We start from the raw sequence: 23,472 nt of genomic DNA, 5'->3' as shown, positions 1-23,472 counted from the left end.
AAACAATGAGAAAAATATATTCACTTTATTTCTAAAAGGGGTAATGATTGTGACAGAGGCTAATTTCAGAAGAAGGGTCTAGAAATCACAACTGCAATAACAAAAAAAAAAAAAGACCAAAAACAGTGGCAGGAAGAAAAGCAACATTATTCTGCCAAATAGCTTTGATGCCTATGTACAAAAGCATCAAGGAATATGGGAAACAAGTAGGATGAACTGGAAGTCATGGTACATTAAAAAAAAAGGCTTAACTGGCATTATGTGTGTGCATGTGTGTGTTTTAAGATAGGAGGTCATCCATTTTGAATCTGGTTTTGACCAACAGAGATGATTTAGCTGTGAACATGAAGGCCCTCAGGAACTTAGGAGGAAGTGATCATAATCTGACAGAAGTCCAGATCCTATGAAAAGGAAGACATGAGAACATCAACACAAGAAAACTGGACTTCAGAAGGTTGGATTTCAATCAACTCAGAAATTGTGGGCTGAGTAGCCCTCCGCCTTGGATGGCTTAGACATATCTTGCATCTTGGCAGAAAGGTGGACTAGATGACCCTTGCAATTCCTTCTAGCCCTATGATTCTGTGGGGGTTAATGATCTCATGGTTCTGTACCACAACTGCAACATCACAAGTTATCCTCTGCAATCATTGTACTTGGACACAAAGATTTAAATACAAGAAATGCACAGAATTGGCATCCATGAGACAATACGTAGGAAATTTAATTTAAATTAAACAACTGTAAAGTTCATAACAATTCCAATAATGGGGATAAAATTTAAAATTCAAGTTTTACCAGTAAGAACACTGACACGTAGAATATGATGTGTCTCATGCTTTTCCACTAAACACCTGCGATCTTTTTATACAGTTGTTTTGTTTTGTTTTGTTTAAAAAAAGCACATTCCACTATACATTGTTAACCTTTAAAAGTGTTAATTACTAAGGGATTAGCAGCCCTTCCACATAAGGAAAGATGCAATCAAAACACTAAGCAATTTAGAAAAGCAACTAATGCTGTCTAAAGAAACATTGCCTACAGGAAGAATAGAGTTGGGGACTGCAGTGGATAAGATGCTTCTGAATTCATTGACATAGAAGCCAGGTTCTACAATATCAGCTGTAAAGTTCTTAAGCCAGGATACCATCTAAAATGAAGTAAAATTAGCCATCTATAAATTAAAAGGTATCAATAAATGTTTTTAAATTTTGTTTTACTGTGGTATAGAGTGAGCACCTTTACACGCAGTAAAAACACAGGATGAGAAATGATGACGGACAACGACATCGTTTTTGTGTGTGTTGCATATATACCGCTACTCTCCACCATGGCAGTGGCGATCAGCGATGAACCTCTCCCTTGTACATCGTCCTCTGCTATATCTTTGCCTCCCTGCCCTATCATACTGCCCAAAGCAATCAGACAGTTCTCATCTCACATAGCAGAAGGGCTGACAACAGAGCAGTGTTGGGGAGGGGGAGCAGGAAAAGGCACTTGCCCAAGGACCTAGGGATGTAAAAGGGCACAGGCCTCTCAGCTGCTGCAGTGGGCAGAACCTCAGGCCCTTTAAATTGCGGCCCACCAGTCTCCATTCCTGCCCATTTCACCTGAGGCCCTGCCACTTCTTGGGACCCAGGAGCCAGTTCCCCTTTAGACCCAGCAAATCTCTTAACAGGCCTGCACAGCATCTAGTCCCACCAGTCAATTACAGAGGTGGAAAAAGTACCCAAAAGTTACTTGAGTAAAAGTACAGCTGCTTGAGGGGGGCATACTTAAGTACAAGTCACTGGTGCCCTTCTGGAAAACTACTTGAGTAAAAGCACATGCATGTACACACACATTACATCTTGATTGTACTCAAGTATCCAGAAGGGAAAACAGCTGCACTTTTGCTAAAGTAATTTTTTGGGTACTTTTTCCATCCCTGGTCAATTAATAGCTCTACATCACACATGAATGACTTGCATGCACCTCCTAGTATTGGCATCCTTTGCATCTCTAGACCACTTCCCCCTCTCGTGGCGATACCTGTTTGTAGCATACTGGGGGGCGGGGCATGTCAAACCAAAGGTGAATTGATTTAACACTTAGAACTGTATTTGTTCTTCTGAAGTTCAACTAACATCAGTTGCCTTCTACAAATGAACATAGCGATAGCAAGACTGTTTCAGACCTGAAGTCTATCTAATCTAACATTCAATCGCCAAAACTGGCTAGGAACAGATGACCCTAAGGAAGGTACAGTACTGTCACAGTAGACATATGTGGGATAATTTACCTCCAGGGCAAGTGTTATCTTACCCCTAATAGAGACTGGCTTAAATACGAAAGAACGATACTTTTTATCTCCTTCCAAAGCTTTTCTTGCATTAATTGTCATAACTGTATGTTCTCGTTATTCATGTAAATGCTCAATCTCTCTTCAAATCTTTCCATCTTTATTTTGCTCTTGATATATCCTTGTGAGCGGTTCACACGTGGGCCCAGGTGGCCTAGTGGCTAGGCCCCCTGGCCAGGGCCTGTTGGGTGGGTCCACAGCCTCACCTGAGAGTCTGTGGCCTGAGTTTGGGGCATGGCCCCAAGGATCTAGTCCCCTCTTTTGGCGGGAGAGAGGTTCCTGGGGGGCAGGGCTCCCCACTCCCCTCAGGACCTGGGGGAGGGTCCTGGGCTGCGCCATCTGGCAGCTAACCAGGTGGCAGCTTTGGCCTGGGGCCTCCTGCCTCAGAGCCAGCTCCTGCTTCTTAGCAAGTCATCCCCAAACTGAGCTGGCTGCAGGTGAATCAGGGTGGGGCTGATTGGGCTAACAGGCCTTGTTTAACCCCTGCCTTGCCTGGCCTCCCTCTCACATTCATACAATCCTCCACCACAGTTTTGCACTTGCAGAATTATTAAGACTCCCCATCTTTCATTGCCTAATGCCAACCTACAAAAGAGAGTTTTCTGAGATGGCCACCATCTCACTGTGCTTCTGGCATGGACATGCAGAACCACAGGCTCTCAGAATGTCACAGAACTTAATCATAGAATCATAGAAGACTAGGACTAGAAGGGACCTCGAGAGGCCATCGAGTCCAGCCCCCTGCCCTCATGGCAGGACCAAGCACTTTCTAGACCATCCCTGAAAGCCATCTATCTAACCTCTTCTTAAATATCTCCAGTGATGGAGATTCTACCACCTCCCTTGGCAATTCGTTCCAGTGTTTGATCACCCTGACAGTTAGGAACTTTTTCCTAATGTCCAACCTGAACCTCCCCTGCTGCAATTTCAGTCCATTGCCTCTTGTTCTATCCTCAGAGGCAAGGAAGAACAAGTTCCCTCCCTCTGCCTTATGACACCCTTTTAGATACCTGAAAACTGCTACCCTCAATCTTCTCTTTTCCAAACTAAACAAGCCCAAACTAAACTTGCCTGCTGGGAACTGAATTTTGCTTCTAGAATTTTTTGTTTGTTTGTTTGATGAATGCAGACATTTAAGAGAACCCAAGTGAATATAAATATAGCAGAAAGAGCTGAGAGGAAACCTCATGAATCCAGTGTGAGTCAAACTTGAAAGGATTTATACAACTTGCCTTCCTAACTGTCATAAATACACAATGAGAAGCACTTAAAAGGGCAATGACTATTCTTCTCCTTTTGATCACAGTAATTTCCTCTAGTTATGGGAAGAAGATCGAACAGACTGGATGATTTCTGTTGATTGTCACAGCTGCTATATAGTTACTAGAGCAGAGCCCTTCTGAATTGTTTCAAAAAAATGAAACATGAAGCTGGTATTTAGTCTTTGTCAGATGACAAGTAGGATGACAACTGGTGATCCGAAGAGGTAAGATGGTTTTATCCTTGAGTTCACAGAAGTGCTATTTTTAGTGTGTACTTTAGGCAATATAATGAACAGAACTGTTATTATCTAACTAAAACAAACAACACAGATGGTTCATAATCTGCCTGAACTGGAAGAGATAGGCATGTGTAAGCATTACCAGTAGGAAACCTTTCATATCAGGTGTTTATAAAATATGACTATAATAATGCCCTGAGTAGAACGTTGCAAATAATTTTCTGTGGTTTTGTATTCGTTTTTAACAAGGATAAAGAGAAAGAAAAGGCACTTGTGGACATTTTCTCAATGTTTGTTCCTTAAAAGAGGCAAGCCTCAAGACCAAAATGGATGAAGGTTATAGACCAGTAAAAATGCTCTCCTCCAAGGCCATGATGAGTTTACAGGTACTAAAATATGAGGGTACCATCACCGTATTTAACTCATAACAATACGTTAAGTAACAGGCAAACAAAAATAACATGAAAACAACATAAAGGAAAACAGAACAGCTATGTAAGAGAAGAGGAGTGATCATAAAATGCTTCCCTCCAAGTCCTTTTTAATACTGATCTAATCTGTATTTGAAGACACAGCCATCCAAAAGCTGAGACTAAAATGAGAAAAGGAATTTCAATTATAATTTACTGATAAATCACAGAAAGGAGTTTTGGACTAATGCCCAAATCCTGAGTTAGTTACTGTGTTCATTCATTCCAACTGGCACAATTTTTACTTTTGTTTTTTCTGGTTAAATTTCTACTTTATCCTCTTAATCTCTATATTATAAAATGCAAATACTAAACACATCCAAAATATGGGGCTAAACCAACTAAATGTTTTTCTTGGAACCTTTGTATTTGCACTTCTTGACTTTTTGTGATTTTCACTGTGCCTCCTTAACATCACATTAACATACCCCTAGGCACTTAATGTAAATGGCTTCCCTTAGATGTGATTAAACAGTTCTTGTATGTTAATTTATAGAAACCAGGAACAGGTGGTCCCATTGACTAATGCAATGACCTGTCATGTCTGTCAACGCGATTCTAAATTTGTGTTAAGCTGCAAGAAAATGACTTTTGTTGTTTAATTGCTTATCACCCTTGCTATTCCAACCACATTATTATCAAAAACAGATGATACAGCAGGACTTTATTAGCTGTGTAATAATAATGTCGCAATATGTTGCATGGTCTGCAGATGAACAGGGAGTTGAAGATTTTATTGCTATACTTTGCCAGTAAAATTAATACATACACATATACATCATCTATATGTACACTACATCATTACATATTAGGGTCTGGTACAAAGGCTAAATCCTCCAACCACATGCTGGTACAGGAAGGCAAACAGAAAACAATACATGAGGTTAAGTACCAATAGGCCTAGACTTAATTGTCTTACTTATATACATACAGGATGAATTTCTTGCTTCAGCCCTTTAAGGTTGCCTATGGTCAGGATTTTCTACTCTGCTCTCACATTGCTCTGGTTGCCTAGTGAGAACAGAATTTGTGACTCCTGCTAAAAATAACTCTGCAGTGGGTATCTTCACCCTGGCCTCATTATTTTGGTTAGTCACAATTCCACCCCTGACAAAATACTGAAATACATGTAAGAAAACAGACGGAGGGATAGCTCAGTGGTTTGAGCATAGGTCTGCTAAACCCTGGGTTGTGAACTCAATCCTTTGAGGGGGCCACTTAGGAATCTGTAGCAAAAAGATTAACCAAAAAAGGTCCTGCTGTGAGTACAGGGGACAGGACTCCCTGACTTCTGAAGGTCCCTTCCAGCTCCATGAGACAGGTATATCTCCATATATTTAAAAAAAAATACTGAATTTCTGCAAAATAATAGCTTAAGGGGAGCAATAAGCAGCCAGGTTTTCATAGAACAGGTCTGGCCAAGCAAACATGGCTATTTCTGTTTTGACTGCATTAGAAAATCGGCGGATAAAGGCAAAATGGTACATATACTTACATTTTATTTTTCTTAAGTATTTGATATAGTATTTACGGCATGAGACTTTGCTTTCCAAATTAATTACCATTAGCATGGCTAAGAACACAGCCAAGGGACTGAATATTGGCTGCAGGAACATCAACAAAGGGTAATGATAAATGGCAAAGCATTAAATGGCAAAGTATTGAGCTGCAAGGCATCTAGCGCAAGTACTTCAGGGATCTGCACCAGGGCTTTTCTCATTTCACACATTCAGTAATGCTCCACAAGATTAAATGGACCATTTTTGTGAAAATAGGATATTGAAGTGGTTAAGACTGCAACCCTAGACAGTACTAGTATAAAGGGATTTATAGAGATTACATACATGGACAGAAAATATCAAAATGCAGGCTAATGTTTGTGGGGGAAGAATCTGAAACAAAGATAACTAATAAGGGGAAAAAAGTGTGGAGAACAGTAAGATTTTAATGCTGTACCTGCCTGATTCTGAGTAATTTGTGCTCCGTGAGGCTGGAATATGGAGGAGTTGAGGAGACAAAATCTAACGCAGGAGAACATGGCTGTGTGCAGCACTTATCACCCATGGCTTTGTATCCTCCATGGATTTGTATATCGCATACAATGCACTTACACCGGGGATTTCCACATCTATTTTTAAGAGTTCACCAAAGGGCAGTGCCCATGTTGAATTTGTATTTTTATGTTAAGCTCAGCATATAGAAATGGATCCAAATACTTACAGTGATAACATCCCAGAGAGATGAAAATGTTTGTCCTATTGAAAGGGAATAGGGATTTTCTCTTTCCAGTACATGCTGGCAAAGACTGCCAGGGGAAGAGATAGGGTTGGTACAAGTGCTTAGAGCTGCTAAATGTAATGAAAGCTGCCTTAAGAACTGAGGGATCAATTTAATTTACACCCAGATTCATAAGACATTTATTGTAGCAGACAGCTGTGGCAATTCAGCCGTGTTTGTTGTAAGCCGCAATAGGAAGAAATTGAAGGCCTTTTTTCTTTTTTTTTCTTTTTTTTCTTTTTGTTTGGTGGTGGGTTGTTTTGTTTTGTGCTTTCTTTTTCCAAAGTTGTCTCATATTTGAGATGTACTGAACTACATGGTTGTCAGACTCATGGCTCAGGTTCTCCATGGACAGCATGGACAATGACAAACAATTATTTCAATGTATACATCTATATAGCCTGCATATTACCTTTGCTTGCTTTGGCTTGTTTTCACTACCAATCAGCATAATCAGCAGTGGATATCTGAGTGTTACATAAACCACAACCTATGCTGAGGCACTGCAGGCCCTCCAACATTTTAACATTCTTGTTACTGTTTAGACAACAACGAACGTGAAAGGAATTTTCACATTTAACCAACACTTCAAAAGCATCACCCTGAAGATCTGTGCAAAAACAAACATACATATTCTGCTGTTCTATACACACTATGGCTACGTCTACACGTGCACGCTACATCGAAATAGCTTATTTCGATGTAGCAACATCGAAAATAACGTCTACACGTCCTCCAGGGCTGGCAACGTCGACGTTCAACTTCAACGTTGGGCAGCACGACATCGAAATAGGCGCTGCGAGGCAACGTCTACATGCCAAAGTAGCACACATCGAAATAAGGGTGCCAGGAACAGCAAGCCGCTCCCTTAAAGGGCCCCTCCCAGACACAGTTGCACTAAACAACACAAGATCCACAGAGCCGACAACTGGTTACAGACCCTGTGCATGCAGCATGGATCCCCAGCTGCAGCAGCAGCAGCAGCAGCAGCAAGCCCTGGGCTAAGGGCTGCTGCACACGGTGACCATAGAGCCCCGCAGTGGCTGGAGAGAGAGCGTCTCTCAACCCCTCAGCTGATGGCCGCCATGGCGGACCCTGCTATTTCGATGTTCCGGGATGCGGATCGTCTACACATGCCCTACTTCGACGTTCAACTTCGAAGTAGGGCGCTATTCCCATCCCCTCATGGGGTTAGCGACTTCAACGTCTCGCCGCCTAACGTCGATTTCAACTTCAAAGTAGCGCCCAACACGTGTAGCCGTGACGGGCGCTATTTCGAAGTTGGCGCCGCTACTTCGAAGTAGCGTGCACGTGTAGACGCGGCCTATAAGTGTAAAAAGAAAAATATAACTTATTTTCTCTGACCACATTCATTACATAAATCAATCCATAATCTTCATGTTCTTTTCTGACAGTATTTATCATCCCTGGACATTATTTTTATCCAGGATAAACAGGGCGGGGGGCAGAGGTGTGAAGGGAGGAAAAGCAGAGAAAGATGAAAAACAACTTTTGCCTGCCAAAGTGTAAATTGGAAAGTGTGTGATTATGATTCCAAATTAATATGGAAGGCATTGAGGTACTTTACAAATATTCCCTTCTTGGTCTTTCTGGAGTGTAAAGTTAGTCTGTGGAAATATTCACTTAATGAATTTTCAAGCGAATGGAAAAAGAACAAATTTGTTTCTCGTATTTGCTGGGTTTTTTCCCCCAGAAATGAGCATGCCACATTCAGATTGTTAATAAATTGGCAGAGTAAGTCTAGAATCAATTACATACTTCTTTTATAACACAAAAGCAGTGATGTAGCACTTTAAAGACTAACAAAATAATTTATTAGGTGATGAGCTTTTGTGGGACAGACCTACTTCTTCAGATCTATAGCTTTACCAGAACAGACTCAATATATATAAAGCACAGAGGTCCAAAAATTGTTATCAAGCTTGACAAACCAGAAAAATTGTTATCAAAGTTGGCAAATCAGATAGAAGAGCAAAAAGCAGGGGGTGAGGGAAGTTAAGTGTTTGGTCAAACATCAAAGTATGTGACAGAATCCTTATAATGGCTCAGGCAATTGCTTCTTTCATGTGTCCCATTCCTGTATTCAACCCATAATCAATCCATCTAGACAACTACATAATGAAGCTGCACCCTGTCAGTCATAGACCAAACTATAAGTATTTTCAAGAGGAAACGAATGCATTGCATTCAGTTGAATATTTTAAAAAACATGATACCAAGACAATGCATCAAGGGCTCTATTTGAAAATCTTATCAGTCAATCCACACAATAAACACTCTCGTATTAGTCTTGAAAAGGGATATGTAAAGTTCAACTGATGGGAAGCAGAATTACACTACTGACCTGTACATACGTAAAATGTTACCATACTTACCTGTTACCGTACTTAGACTAATTCTCTGATTTCCAAATTTGCTCACCTTGTTCATACTCTGTGTCATGCTACACACAATTGTGCATAAAATGTGAGGTTTTAATCTGCAACACATGCGCCAAAAGAAGATTAACCAGGCATCATCAACCAACAGCACTGTCTAATTTCAGTTATTTGCCAATATATTGCATGAAAGGGAGAATGGATTACAGAAAAAGCCATGTTATCTGGCTTCTGGATAACCGGCAACCTCAGTTAATCAGCATCTGCCAGGGCCAGCAGTAGCAGGGCTGGCTACCTGGTCGGGGACAGCGGCAGCAGGGCCTCCAGCACCAGCTCAGATAACTGGCACATTTGACTATCTGACAACCCCTGTTCCCCAGGGATGACAGATAATAAAGCTTGTGTTGTCCCTGAATTTTTTTTTAATAAAGCAAGACACCTTTTTTTTTGGATGGCACTGTGCTATATTGAGATGCCCAGGATTTCACAAAAATCAAGATTGCAATAGTTGTAAAATATTGATTTGCTTATGTGCATTATATCTTTTCACCATCCTGAATGCTGAAAATCACTACATAATGTGTACGCCGTGTACTTACTTTAGATGCAGACACAAAACACAAATTTGCATTTTTTGGCTGATAAGAAGAAACAGCATGAGCTTTCTAGGCTTGAATTAATGAGCACTGCTCAGTTTAAGGATAACCTTTAAAAGCATTCTTTGTTACAAATATCACTGTTTTGGACATTTCAGACAATATGTTTCATGCTTCATTACATTCAAAAGATGTGCTATTTTAAAGTGATATTCATAAAAAAATATTATTGGAGCCCTTTTCAGACAAATGTCATATTTGGCAGATAGAAAAGTAAAGACTCTGCTTGTCATAAATGATTAATCAGTTTCCCCGTTTATGTATTGTGTGTACGTTTTAAATATGATATGAGAGACAGAGAAAGCACTACAAGCAATATTTCCTTCAGAGTCTGGGAGGTCCCACAGGGAAATCAAGGAAACCTGTACTTAATAAATGGTTTCCAGAAGAGAAGGATCTCTCAGAATCCATGGGAAGCTGGAAAAAAACCAATGCTCATTTTCAGTAATTGCCACTAACTCCAAAGGGTGCACACAAAGCCTGAAAATTAAGTGATGCAAGGAAAAAAGTGGCATTTTTGGCAGTTGTGCAGGTCATAAAATATAAGTCCCAGACGCTGAACTCAGATACAACATTGCTATTCCATTGTCCGAGGAATTTATAGCATATAACTGAGATTAGAACCTGGTCATTAGCAGCTGAATTAAAAATAAGATCTGTTCAGGCAGAAGATGAAAGTCAGGGATTGTACAGTACCTCCAAAAATGAGCAAGTTGCACAGGTATTCAGTACAACAGTGATAGCTGTCGTAACTATAAAGACACACAGTTGTATATGATAAGCATGGCAGCTCCTTTGGAAATGACTGTGTTTTTATAAAATGACATGAAATTAGGCCCTTCTTGCCTTTAAAACCCCATCATAAAATTAAAGAACTGAACTCAATATATATTAGATTAAACTACTAGGTGTCTGCCTTAAAACCCTTGACATCTAATATGCAGAGTAATCAGAGTACTGATGGTATCATCCCATACTTTAAACTGGAGCTATCTTGGTATCACAATGATGGCAGAATGGCAAATACTGATTTTCTAAATGCCCCTGCCACTCCCCACTCCTCCGCCCCATATGCTGATCTGACTGAGGTGCAGCATATTTCATACTTTTTTAAAGCCAGCCATGATTTTCTGGCATATGCATCATGATATTTGAACACTTGAGGCTTGCAATATTATAATTTGAACAGGGCAGGTCAGCTTCCGATGCAGTAAAGTTCTCTCTTCATATAACTTCATCATTACCAGGCAATGGACTGAACACAGAAGATGAAGTGAGGTGACTCCTTTTTGTTCTTTGCTTCTGCAAGACTTATCACAATAAAATTGTGGCTGTTGACTAGAGCTCTTCGGCAATACACTCATCCAAATAAATAATGGACATTATTTTATTATTTATTATTTTTATTAAGGGATACACTTTCAATTTAACTGTCAGACTTTTTTACCTGATTTTGTTAGCAATGTCAGTATACCTATTCCCATTGAAAGAGATCAAAGAAAGTATTTTATCTTCAATGTTTGCAGTTTGTTTACTTTGTATATTTTACAGCTTTTAGTCAACAGCTATATTCTCTGTCATTGTTTCCCCTGCAACACCCAGCAACAACAAGGAGAAAAATTAAAATAAAAAACAATGTGATTTAACCCTTCACCATATACATCACAGTACTGACAACAGAATTTAGGGCAGGAATAGCTCACAAAACTAATTTTAACTCTTTTTTTAAAATGTGACTAGATTTCAAGTTGACAGTGTCAGTGTAATTGCCTCACACAAATATGATAACAGAAATAACAGGACAGCTCTTTCAACTGTAACATGAGCCTCATACTTAGAAAAAAAATTGTAATTTTCTATCATCATTTTAATTTAGATGACTGACATCATGCTGAAGAGTCTCCGGATAACAACATGATCCAGATCCTGACTTCGGGAAATGCAATGCCTGCAGAGGATCTGTGACAAATTTATTTGAGCATCTCCTCCTAGCCTCTCCTGGGATGCACGGCATTGTCAAAATGTCATTTCATCAGCTGGCAATGAAACAAATGCTAGCATGAGCAATTTGTTGCCCTGCATCCCGCTTAAAAAGCAAACCAGCAGATCATTTGGGAAGAGGAACACATCAGAGCTGAATAGTAAAAATACTGACAGACCGCACATGGGATGAAAACAAAGACATGGTCTCACAATTCTATGTTACTCTAGGAATGAAAAGGGAAGAAATATGTGTCTCAGGCTTACATCCCATGTACTTTATTAATGACAGATTGTGACTTTTTCTGAACACTGCTGAAAAAATGGGCACTTTTAACACAAACGTCAGTTTTATTGGAACTAAAATGACCACAAATGAACAACTTTAAATAGTCATTATAACTTGGATGCAAGTCTTGGAAAACATCCTTTGCCCAAATTAACAGGGCACAGCCCATGCCTGCATTCCCCAAAAGCAGGGGTGGCCGATCCACATCTCTCAAGCTGCATGCAGCTCCTGCTCCAAGCCACATTCCAGGAGTACTTTCCATCACTCTGTGCACATGCCCCTTCCTTGGAGGAAGAAGTGTATGGCAGTGGTGGCAGAGGCATGCAAATGAAGGAAATCGATAATGCAAATGAGGCACTCATTTATATCTCTGGCACCTTATTTGCATATACTTTCAAAAGACAAAATGCAGCGTAGATGCAGCTCTTTAGAAGGTAACCCTCCTCTACAAAAGAACATTTCTTCCCAAAGGAAAAAAAAACAGAAAAAATAGGAAGAAGGCTTTCTTGAAGACAGCAATTACTTTCAAAAGAGCTGCCTCTACATTTCTCTTCTTCTTTTGAAAGAATATGCAAATGAGCTGCCAGACATGTCAATCTGTGCCCCATTTGCACTTTTGATTTCCTTCATTTGCATGCCTCTTTCGAAAGAGGAATGCTAGTGTAGACATAGCCCCAAGAATGTATTCTGAAATAGCTGCAAGTGGCAGGGAATCCCCAAGCTCCCCATTCCCATGGGCCCCCGGAGCTACCTCTCAGCCCCCAGCTCCTACAGGTGGCCCCTAGCCCCTGTGCAGCTGCTTTGCTTCAGGCAGTGTGGGGACCCACCAATCCCCATTTGGTCAGGGATATTTTAGGAAAAGTCAGGGACAGGTTACAGTTTGTATTAGTTTTTCTTTTTTGCTCATAACCTCCTGTGACAAAATCTTAGCCTTACCAATCATAAACATGAGCTGCTCAGCATCCTTCTCTGACATGAAAATTCGCCGTGTCTGGGGATTACCTTTTCTCCTGACTTCCTCTCAACAAAGTTTTTGCGGGAGAGGACTTTATCTTTTTAATAATCTTCAACAACCACCAAGATCCATAAAGCCCTGAGACATACTTTCCAACCAACACATTATGCTCTGGTTTTATGCAAATAATCTGGACACGTGAAAAGGTCTTGACTATCATACAGTGGAACTATCACACATGCAAATTCAAAGGGAGATATTATTCATTTCTTCATGGAGGGAAATTTTTAAATTAATTTCTGTGAAAGGGGCACTGTAAAATAAACTCTTAATTTAAATGCTAACATTAGGTAGGGGTTGCCAATTACAATAGGCCAGGTAGCATGTCAGCACTGGTATACTACAACACTCTTTTCTGAGCACATAACAATTTGCGGAGCTAATAATAAAAAGAAGTGATGCCGAGATGATGAATGGATGCTATGCAATTAGATCTATTAGAATTCACAAGAGTCGACAGGCAATAATCAAACCACTTTCATGCTGCCCATTGCAATTATCTTTGCACTTAAGAATCAACAAAGCACATAATGACTTGCACTCGATTAAGGAATTCATGAAAAATGGAATTTTAATTAGCATGTTTAAAATTTGGACCATTTATTACTTTAGAGGACAACAGATTGTGAAAAGTAGTTGAGTAGCTATAAGTGCTTGAGAGGAGTTCCAGTACAAGACCAATGCGGTGATGTTCCAGACGAGAAGAAAGTCCTAACAATTTTCAATGAAATAACTCCTACTGAAGTCAGTCAACTATATGTACTTTCTGAGTTCTGACAGAAATTTAATTGTTTGGGGCTGACCAAAAGAAAAAAACATTTTGTTGGCATTTTGGATTACCAGATGACAAACACATCTGATGAAACTACAGTGACTCAAAGCATGTGCCAAACTTGCCAGATCTATTTTTACATTCTTATCTGCTATATGAGTAGGATGAAAACAGATGACCCTATCATGAGAGATCTCCATTGCATAAAATACACCGTATTAGTTAGATATCATAAAATAAATGTTGGCTCAAGTATTCCTTTTAAAAAGCAAATGAATCAGAGCTTGATTTAATTTTAAGAAGCTGCTCTCATTCCTGTCACTTTTAACTGTGTTTCTCTTATAACAAAACAATATATTATTTTTTTAAACTTATCAATTCTGAAAATTGAACCCTTGAGGGAAAATCAGGGTTAGCCTGCTGTATTGGAGAAATCTAATGATTATGCTAAGTTCAAACACGATGTAAACAAATTTCATGTTTTAAATATGAAAAATGTATACACTCAGAATGTGAACTGTGCAGCAATAAACTACAAACAAAATCATCTATCAAACAGCTGATGAATCACTATAATTTACAGCAACCAGTTTTACATAAAAAGAATCAGACCATACTTCTATATACCAGCTATTTCTATAAATCCACAGTATTTCAAACAATATTCACCAGAGCAGAGGCAGTGTTCATCTCATTCTATTCATTTGAAATCGTTCTTCATACCCTTGTCTTCTCTGAGTTTATCATCTGTTTTGGTATGGAGAAGAAATATGCTAATTTGGGCTTAAAACTTGACCCTATTATACAGAAATTTCAGGTATTGTTATTAAATAGGGTGACCCCATTGTCCTATGGCAAACACAGGGCACTGGCCTCCCGGGATGGGGACTGCTGTTCCATCTCAGGGCTTCTCAGCAATGGGGGCAGTTGCCCCACAATGAGGCACCAGGGATGGGGCTCTGCAGCCTCCTGATGAGGGGGAGTGGAGGATACGGGATCACAGCCTCTCAGCAGGCAGGGCACCAGGAATGAAGAGACTGCCGTGTGGCAGAGCTCACCAGCAGTGGAGACTGCTTCCCTGGGGTGCTGGCAACTGGGGCATTCCCCCAGCTGAGGAGCTCCCTGGAAGTGGGGGCAGCTTCCCTCCGAAATACCAGGTGCCAAGGAACAGGAGCCTCATAAAATGAGAGACAATTAGCCCATTTTCTTTAAAAAACTGAGACACAGCTTAAACAAGGGACTGTCCCAGGAAAAATGAGATGGACGGTCACCCTATTCTTAAGCAGTCAACATTTACTCCCTCTTATCACACAATGGCTACATCTACACTAGCCCCAAACTTCGAAATGGCCACGCAAATGGCCATTGCGAAGTTTACTAATGAAGCGCTGAAATGCATATTCAGCGCTTCATTAGCATGAGGGTGGCCGCGGCACTTCGAAATTGACATGCCTTGCCAGCACGCAGCTCGTCCCAACGGGGCTCCTTTTCGAAAGGACCCCGCCTACTTCGAAGTCCCCTCATTCCCATCAGCTCATGAGTTGAGCTGATGGGAATGAGGGGACTTCGCATGAGCTGATGGGAATAAGGGGACTTTGAAGTAGGTGGGGTCCTTTCGAAAAGAAGCCCCGTTGGGACGAGCCGCACAGCGGCGAGGCGCGTCAATTTCAAAGTGCTGCGGCTGCCCGCATGCTAATGAAGTGCTGAATATGCATTTCAGCGCTTCATTAGTAAACTCCGAAATGGCCATTTGCATGGCCATTTCGAAGTTTGGGGCTAGTGTAGACACAGCCAATGGTATTCAAGATCTACAATGCAGTTGTATTTGTGTAATTCCAGGACAGTAGAAAGACAAGGTGGGTGAAGTATTATCTTTTATTGTACCAACTGCTCATATCTCCACTGCTGCAATGATCAACACCCCCACTTCTTTACAAACAATACTCTTTTCAAGATCCATGGATCATACACATGGATATCACAACATGTGGTGTACTTCAGAAAATGCATGAAATGCCCAGTAACAGCTACGTGGGCAAAACCAGACAATCACTATGCTTCTGAATGAATTTACACAGGAAAATAATAAAAGACAAATGCATCCCACTACCTGCGAGTGAATAATTTTCACAAAGCAATTACTTTGCACCTCACTTCTCAGGCCTCATTCTTAAAGAAAACCTGTACAACACTTACCAAAGTGGGAGATTAAATTCACTACTCTACTAGAAACTAAAAATCATTGACTGAACACAGTACTGGATGTATGACTTATTACAACAGTCTGTAACCCACCAACTCCCTCCTTCTGTCTTATGACACAGCTGTGTGTTAACAGGTCACTCTACCTTACATTATAGTATGTGCTATCTGCTTATGCTACACAATCTGTTCCACCTAGATTTTGCTGTGACATTGGAAGTATCTTTCCTAGACCTAAAGAAGAGTTCTGTGTGGCTCAGAAACTCATCTTTCTCACCAACAGCAATAGGTCCAAAAAAAGATTATTACCTCGTCTACCCTTGTTTCTGTAAGATTCAAGATGTGTCATTTTCTAAGTATAGAGAAATACCCTCATTTTCCTTTTGGAATGGTGGTAGCTGTAGGGAAGTTTTGCTACTTTCTAGTTGAATCTGCTGAAATAGGCTCTCTGCTATAACAACTACTTAAAGCAGTTCTAATGTAGAAGCCCCTATGTTTGCACGACAATAAAATCACCTGGGGACTCATTCCTAGGTCTGCTCCAGCTGCTTTGTGTAAAAATGGCTTAGTGAATAGCTTGGAACCCACCGGTTCCAATCACCTCAGAATTCTTCTCCCAAGAGGGAAAACTCCAGAAAATATAGTCACCACCTCAGCTGTCCCAACACTGGCCCTATCATAGTAGCATATGGGGGGACAAAGGAACCAAAGTCTCTTTATGCTCCTGAAATCACCAGCTGTTGGACTGTCCCCCGGGACATGTGGGCAGCTGGGGTAACTTTACACCAGGCTGTAACATACTTCAGGAACAGACAAAACCATGGAGACAGAAAGTTGATGTAAAGCCAACTCTGCCACCTTCTCCATCTTCTGGTCTTTTGCCAAATGTAGCTTGTTCAGCTTCAGAAGTTGGAGCTGTGTCTTCTAGGACATTTAACAATCTGCTGAGAACTCTAGTTTTTTCACATCTGATATTTTTGCAGTTTGCAAGAGGAAAAATAATCTGTCTACTTTGCCACTGTTAAACTTGAGCCCTTTCAGTGAAAAGTATGGCATTTGAGTGGCCTAGGTGTAGTTAAAATGCTTTTTGAGACTGGTAAATCCCTTTAGAATTCCATGATAACCACAGTGTGAGTTGTTCAAAGTGACCGAAAGTCTTAACTCAGAAAACATATACTAACATCATTTTTCATTTTGAAAGCACTCTATAATTAGCATCCAGTAAGTTTACAAAGAACATGCTTCCTATAAAGAGGCTTTCTTGGTTTCTACAAAAAGGACGTAAGAAAGCAGAGTGCTACTCAGATTAGGTTACAAACTAACTTGAACTAAATGAAATAGAACAGCAGTCATGCAGCACTTTAAAGACCAACAAAATAATTTATTAGGTGATGAGCTTGCATGGGACAGACCCACTTCTTCACATCTACCCCACGAAAGATCATCACCTAATAAATTTTGTTAGTCCTTAAAGTGCTACATGACTGCTGTTTTGTTTTGTTAGAATACAGACTAACACAGCTACCTCTCTTTTACTATTGAACTAAATGGATGGTTTACCCACAACAAATCCTTCACCTTGGAAGGGGGTTAGACTAGATCAGTGTTTCTCAACTAGCGATACCTGTACCCTTGGTGGTACACCAAGTTCTTCCGAGGGGTACATCAACTCACCTTGATGTTAGCCTAGTTTTACAACAGGCAACATAAAAAGCACAAGTAAAGTCAGTACAATCTTAAAGTTTATTCGGACAATGGCTTGTTTCTACTGCTTTTCATTCCTTACGATGAAATGTAAGTACAATATTTCAATTCTAATTCATCTATTTGATAATAAGATGGTAGAAGGTCATCAAGCTTTGTGTAATAGTTTTCTGTGATATTTTTGCATCTTTTTGCAAGTAAGTAATTTTTATGTGAAGCGTAACTTGGTGGGATGGAAGCCAAATCTGATTCCTGAAAAGGATACAATAACCTGGAAAGGTTGAATGGCACTTGTTTTGAGACCTCAGATTACTATAGGACCACATTTCGCAAAAGGTGGTATGCATATCCTTGGGGTAGACTAGAGGACTCTGGGGGTACTTTTAATTTTGTTTTGGAAAAGGGGGTACTTTATAAAAAAGGTTAAGAAACACTGGACTAGATGACCCTTACGATCTCTTCTATGACTAAAGATACTATCTAAATGATTCTCTGTACAACAGATATTACAAGTTGATGTTTGGTTATCTCAGTAGAATAAGGGATGTGATTAATGAAAGACTTCCTTGAAGCAGCTATTTTTTACTGTGGTTGCAGTAAATTGTGCATAGAATACATATCGTTGAAAACTAGTAGTAAGAACTGAACAGATAATGCATGTGAGCAAAGTGCACATCTGAACAGAAATCAATGATGGGCATAATACAACCAGTCTTTCCTTTCCTCAAAGGACACCACCAGGGAATATACAAGGAGGGTTTTCAAAGTCACAAAGAACAGCTAGGAACCTGACATCCCACAAGGCTGTGTCTATATTGCAGGGTTTTTCAGAAATAACTTATTTCGACATTCTAACGTCAAAACAAATTACTTCTGAAAAAACCATTCTCCCTGCAAGAGCATTTCAGAACTGAGTGTTCACACTAGAAAGCCCAATTTTGAAATAAGACCAATGACCAGATGCCTCCCTGGAGGCCAGTTAAGTCTTAATTACCTCTGCTTAGTTACACACTGAGTCACTTTTGAAACTGAAAGGGAGGGGGATTGGTGAAAGTTGTTCATTTTGGTGGAGTTACTGTTTCGAGTTAAATGCCCTGTTACTCCAGAATAACAAGATTTGCAGTGTAAGGCTTGTGCCTGAAAAGCAAATAAACAAACAAACAAAAAAACAGGGTAGACAAGCCCTCAGTCACCAAGAGTTTGGCACTATTTCACCACTCTCTCATTAAGCAGCAGCAACTAGGTTGCACGCAAGTGCCCACAATTTCTTTGCAGCTAGCCATTCCTTCCAGTACCTCAGAAATGTGCTTACACACACTCAACACTTCACATCCTTTTCCTAAGTGAAGCATGTTAATATATGAAGACATGACAATGCAAAGAACAGAGGGTGGGGAAAATATTATCCACCTACACATGCTCTCACGCACAATAATATTGGTGACTGAAGAAACGCTGAATATATTTTATACTGAAAACATTTAATAGTAATCCCTGAACAGAGTAGCTAAGGGAGACATTGGGTTCTGTCACTTCTACACACAGCGGAGACAAAAATTAGCCACGACACATTTTAATATTACATTGTTAGAGGATTCTCCCCCTGCTTTCAGAGGATGAAATGGGATGCCCCTTACAGGGTACCAAATAAGTGTTAAGAGAGTTTTAAATGTTTCATCAAAGCTAAAGGGGAAACTCCAGTGACCCTTCTACAAAAAGAAAAGAGCATCCTTTATGACCAGGCCAAAAGGAAGTGTCCTCTCAGTTGTATGACTAGAAAGCATCCAGCACATTTAAAATGCTACATCTACCTAAACAAATAAATAATGAAACTACCAGTTCTCTTTCCTGTTACATAAATTTCCATTTTCAAAAATGACTGAGGCATTTAGGTGCCCAAACCACTTTGAATGTGTATGGGACTTAGGTTCCAAAGACACCTCTGAAAGTAAAATGTGAGGGTGTGCAAGTCACATTAACCTGAAATATGAGGGGGTACAAGTCACTTTAACCTGAAATATTTTCAAAAAGTTTCCTCACCACTTAGATCTCTCGAACTCCTATGTGTACTTTTATTTATATATTTATTTTGGAAAGGAAAGAATTGTTGCTTTTCCAATTTTGCTTCAAAACTGTATCTGGCTCTCAGTATGATCCATAAATAATCACGTCTCTGGATGTCAAGATACAGAAAAAATAAGAAATGTCACTTCTGATCTAGTATGTGCTGTTGGTGTAATGATTCTGTGTCTGCTTAATTTTGAGCATACAGGTAATTCACTTCCTTCTCAGTCTGGACTGTCACGAGGAAAACCAGGCAAAAAAAAAACACACACAAACAAACAAACAAAAACCTTCAGCACCCTGCTAGCATTCCTGTTACATTGTGACCAGTAAGATGAATATCACTATTGACATATATGGTACCTATTGCAGCATTCTTTAACCAGTGTTATTAATATAGCAACATACAGAAAAATTCACTTCTGTTGTTTTGTTTTCTGATTGTGATGGAGTGTACAGCTGCTAGGGACTCCAAAGTCCAACTGCATTCCAGACCAGATGTGTTCCTAGGAGGAGGTATTCAGGGGGATTAATTCCAAGTCATGGCTCAGAGGCAGCTCAGTGAGACACTGCCAGGTGGGAGAAAATTAAGAAACGCTGTCCCAGCCTTTTTAAGAGGAGTGTTGCTTTCAAGAGGGGGGAAAAAAGGTAAGGAAAGGTGGTGCTGACTTGGAGCCATGGCCAGGAGCTCTGAGGAAACACCCTGTGAATTTGTACGGTTTGGTTTAATACCACGGAGTTTACGGACTGGAAAACTCCGCACACAGGCTGTAGTTGGAGACTTTCAACAAGCTGGAATCAGTTTGGGTTACAAAAAAATTCCTGTTATGACTTCCTACTGGGCAAAGGCGTGCCTGTGCTCAACTTCCAACCTATCATGGCTTTTGTGGTCTCCAATCAGTCTGTCTCTGTCTGATGAACTGATACGTTCATGCAGAGCAATGATTTTCCAACAAGACATTTACTCTAATTTATGGGATTTTTTACAAGTATGATTTTTTTAGGCAGAAAACAAATAACTTATTATTAGACAAGGGACTAATCAAACCAGCCACTCATGATGTTTAAGTAATATATTATTAAAAAAATCAGCTGTAATAAATACAGATAAGACAGAACAGAGGTACAGGTATGGACTTCAGGGTCAAGTAAAGGAGGTTTATACAGTACTTAGATTCAGAGTCATGTTCAAAAGCCTAATCTGATCTGCTTTCCCTGCTGTATTAGTGTTTGAAAAATATACCTTGGAAGTCTGTGAGATTACAGTTCTGCCCATATGAATTGCTTCTGCAATACAATTTACAGTGCATTTTTAAGTATTGACAACACTTGAACACATCTCTCCCACATGGCAATACAATTGGTTATAGTTCCTTCATGCAATACCGTGCTCTTTATCCTCTGAACGTCCCCAAAATAAAACTATCTTTCTGTTGCTGTTGTAATGCTACATCAAGGGCTTGTCTACACTTGTCCCCAGTTTTGAAGGGGGCATGTTAATCAAGGCAATGGGAGATTACTAATGAAGTGCTGTGGTGAATACGCAGCACTTCATTGGGCTAATTCTCCCCTGCAGCAACTTCAAAGCATCAAACTTAAAAGTGCCAGCATGCATGTAGCCGCAGGCACTTCCAAGTACCCACACTACTTTGAAGTGCCTTTTGAGGAGTAAAGGCACTTCGAAGTAGCGCGGGCATTTCCAAGCACTCATGGCTACACACATACCGGCACGTCAATGTTGCCGTGGGGGAGAATTAGCCCAATAAAGTGCTGCGTATTCACCGCAGCACTTCATTAGTAGTCTCCTTTACCCCTGATTAACATGCCCCCTTTGAACCTGGGGGCAAATGTAGACCCAGCCCTAGTGTGGGACAACATAATTTGAGTGTCAGGTTTTGCATGTACAATATGAGACAGATATAGAAGAACAGAAGCTGTATTGTCACCAATAATTCAGTTTATGGAGGAGTGATAATGGAGTTCCAGATTATTAGCAGAACAGCACAATCTTTTATCTGGTTTAGCACTGAAGCAAGGTGTACCTGTGCAGTATTTTGTAGATTTTCTACACATTTTCTTTCAGCTCCCTTTTTCCTTTCCATTAGCGTATTAAAAGCTTTATGATTCCTGTGCTGTCTGAGTGCACTGTGCTGCCAACTGGAAAGAAACATCACTTTGATTTGAAAGATCTGAAGTTCTCTTCAGCTTGTTCTTGCAAAAGTTATGAAGAGGTTATGAAATCAAATACAGTGTGCGTGTGAGAACAGCTGAGCTGAGGAACAGTGAGGGAGAGAAGGTATTTAAAATAGAATTAGTTACCTTTCCAGGCTTAGAGATCAGATTATATACCTATATGTGCATGTTTGTATGTAGGTGTGTGCACAAGCTTGACCCTCACCACACACACAAGGGGGATCCCCAACACACACACACACACACACACACACACACACAAATTATGTACCAGTAACCAGCTAATCCTTGTGTGCTACTGTTATTGAATACAGGAGGATTCTGTGCTAATCTATATATCACTGTTTGGTAACTGTGAGCAAATGTCTTCTTTAATTTTTACACACACACACACACACACACACACACACACACACACAGAGAGAGAGAGAGAGAGAGAGAGAGAGAGAGAGAAAGTGAGAAGTGGGGAAACCAAGAAAATCAATTCTTAATAAAAAATGAGTATGGCAGGAATTAACAAATAGAAACTCTTGATTTGTATTTATTAGACTGCCTAATGGCTGAGTTTTGAAAGAGACCAACTACTCCATACTCTAAGCAAAAACCTTTATTTAAAACTTAGCTACCATACTAAAAATGTAGTTGGGAATTAAATTGGTCCCTCACTTATACCCAGAAGACAGGAATCATCGGAAGAAAGAAAGAATTCCTTGCTTCCAGGTCAGAGGACATTGTCCTTCAATGTAGATTTCAATGGGAGTCCCACTCTGTTATAGCTTGCTGTGTAGGGCCCTATGTCTGTACTTTCTTTAACACCTGCTAGAACAAGTGTATATGAAAATCAAAAATACAGCCTCATATTTATGGGAAAACATGAGAAATAGTTTAGATACACCAGCCCCCTTTCGGAAAGATGGATCACATGGGCTAGATGAAGCACTGGTCTGATCCAGTAGGCCCATTCTTATGTTCCTATGAAAAAGGAACAGTTTGATAAATAAAGATGCTGCCACACTGTGTAGCTCATCTGAAAGAATTACATAGGTAACTGCCCTGTACTTCTGTATCAGTGTAGCCCTGAAAATAATGGTGTTTCAAAATCTGCTCTCATTGTGTAACCTTTGCAGAGTCAGGGGAGGAGGAGAAAGAGAACCGCACTTAAAAGAAAACTACAAAGATGAACCTCTGCTCCTGCAGGCTGAATGGGAAGGGAGGGGAGAGGAAAATAAAGTAGCAAGTCTGCATCGCAGAAACACTAATAAGTAAAAGCAACACAGGAATAGGGGGGCTTCCTATTCACTGGAACATAGCCCTCAGACACAGCCAACTTCATTTGGCTCATTAACTTGTCCTACTAGTGGCAGGTAACTTCCTCCCCACCCCTTACACACACCTGCTCCCACCTATTGTTTTTAGTCCATTTTCATCTGAAGAAGTGAGTTTTACCCATAAAAACTAATAAATCTGTTGGTCTCTGGGGTGCCACGGCACTGCTTATCATTGATGAAGCTCCAGATTAACGTGGCCACCCTTCTGAAACCTAAAAATATGTTTACTTTAATGCACTCCTAGGCACTAAGTAAGTACTCATAGAAACACATTGCAGATG

At 40.2% G+C, this 23,472-nt stretch overlaps 1 protein-coding gene across 2 annotated transcripts in view; it reads right to left on the bottom strand.

Moving 5' to 3' along the window:
- Window positions 1–23,472, bottom strand: part of MACROD2 (mono-ADP ribosylhydrolase 2) — a 1,465,546-nt gene that overhangs the window by 629,325 nt on the left and 812,749 nt on the right. The window lies entirely within an intron of this gene.

Source organism: Carettochelys insculpta, chromosome 3, assembly GCF_033958435.1.
Source record: "Carettochelys insculpta isolate YL-2023 chromosome 3, ASM3395843v1, whole genome shotgun sequence".
Classification (NCBI taxonomy): Eukaryota; Metazoa; Chordata; order Testudines; family Carettochelyidae; genus Carettochelys; species Carettochelys insculpta.
The sequence above is the reverse complement of the archived record's forward strand: the minus strand, read 5'-3'. Positions and strand labels throughout refer to the sequence as shown.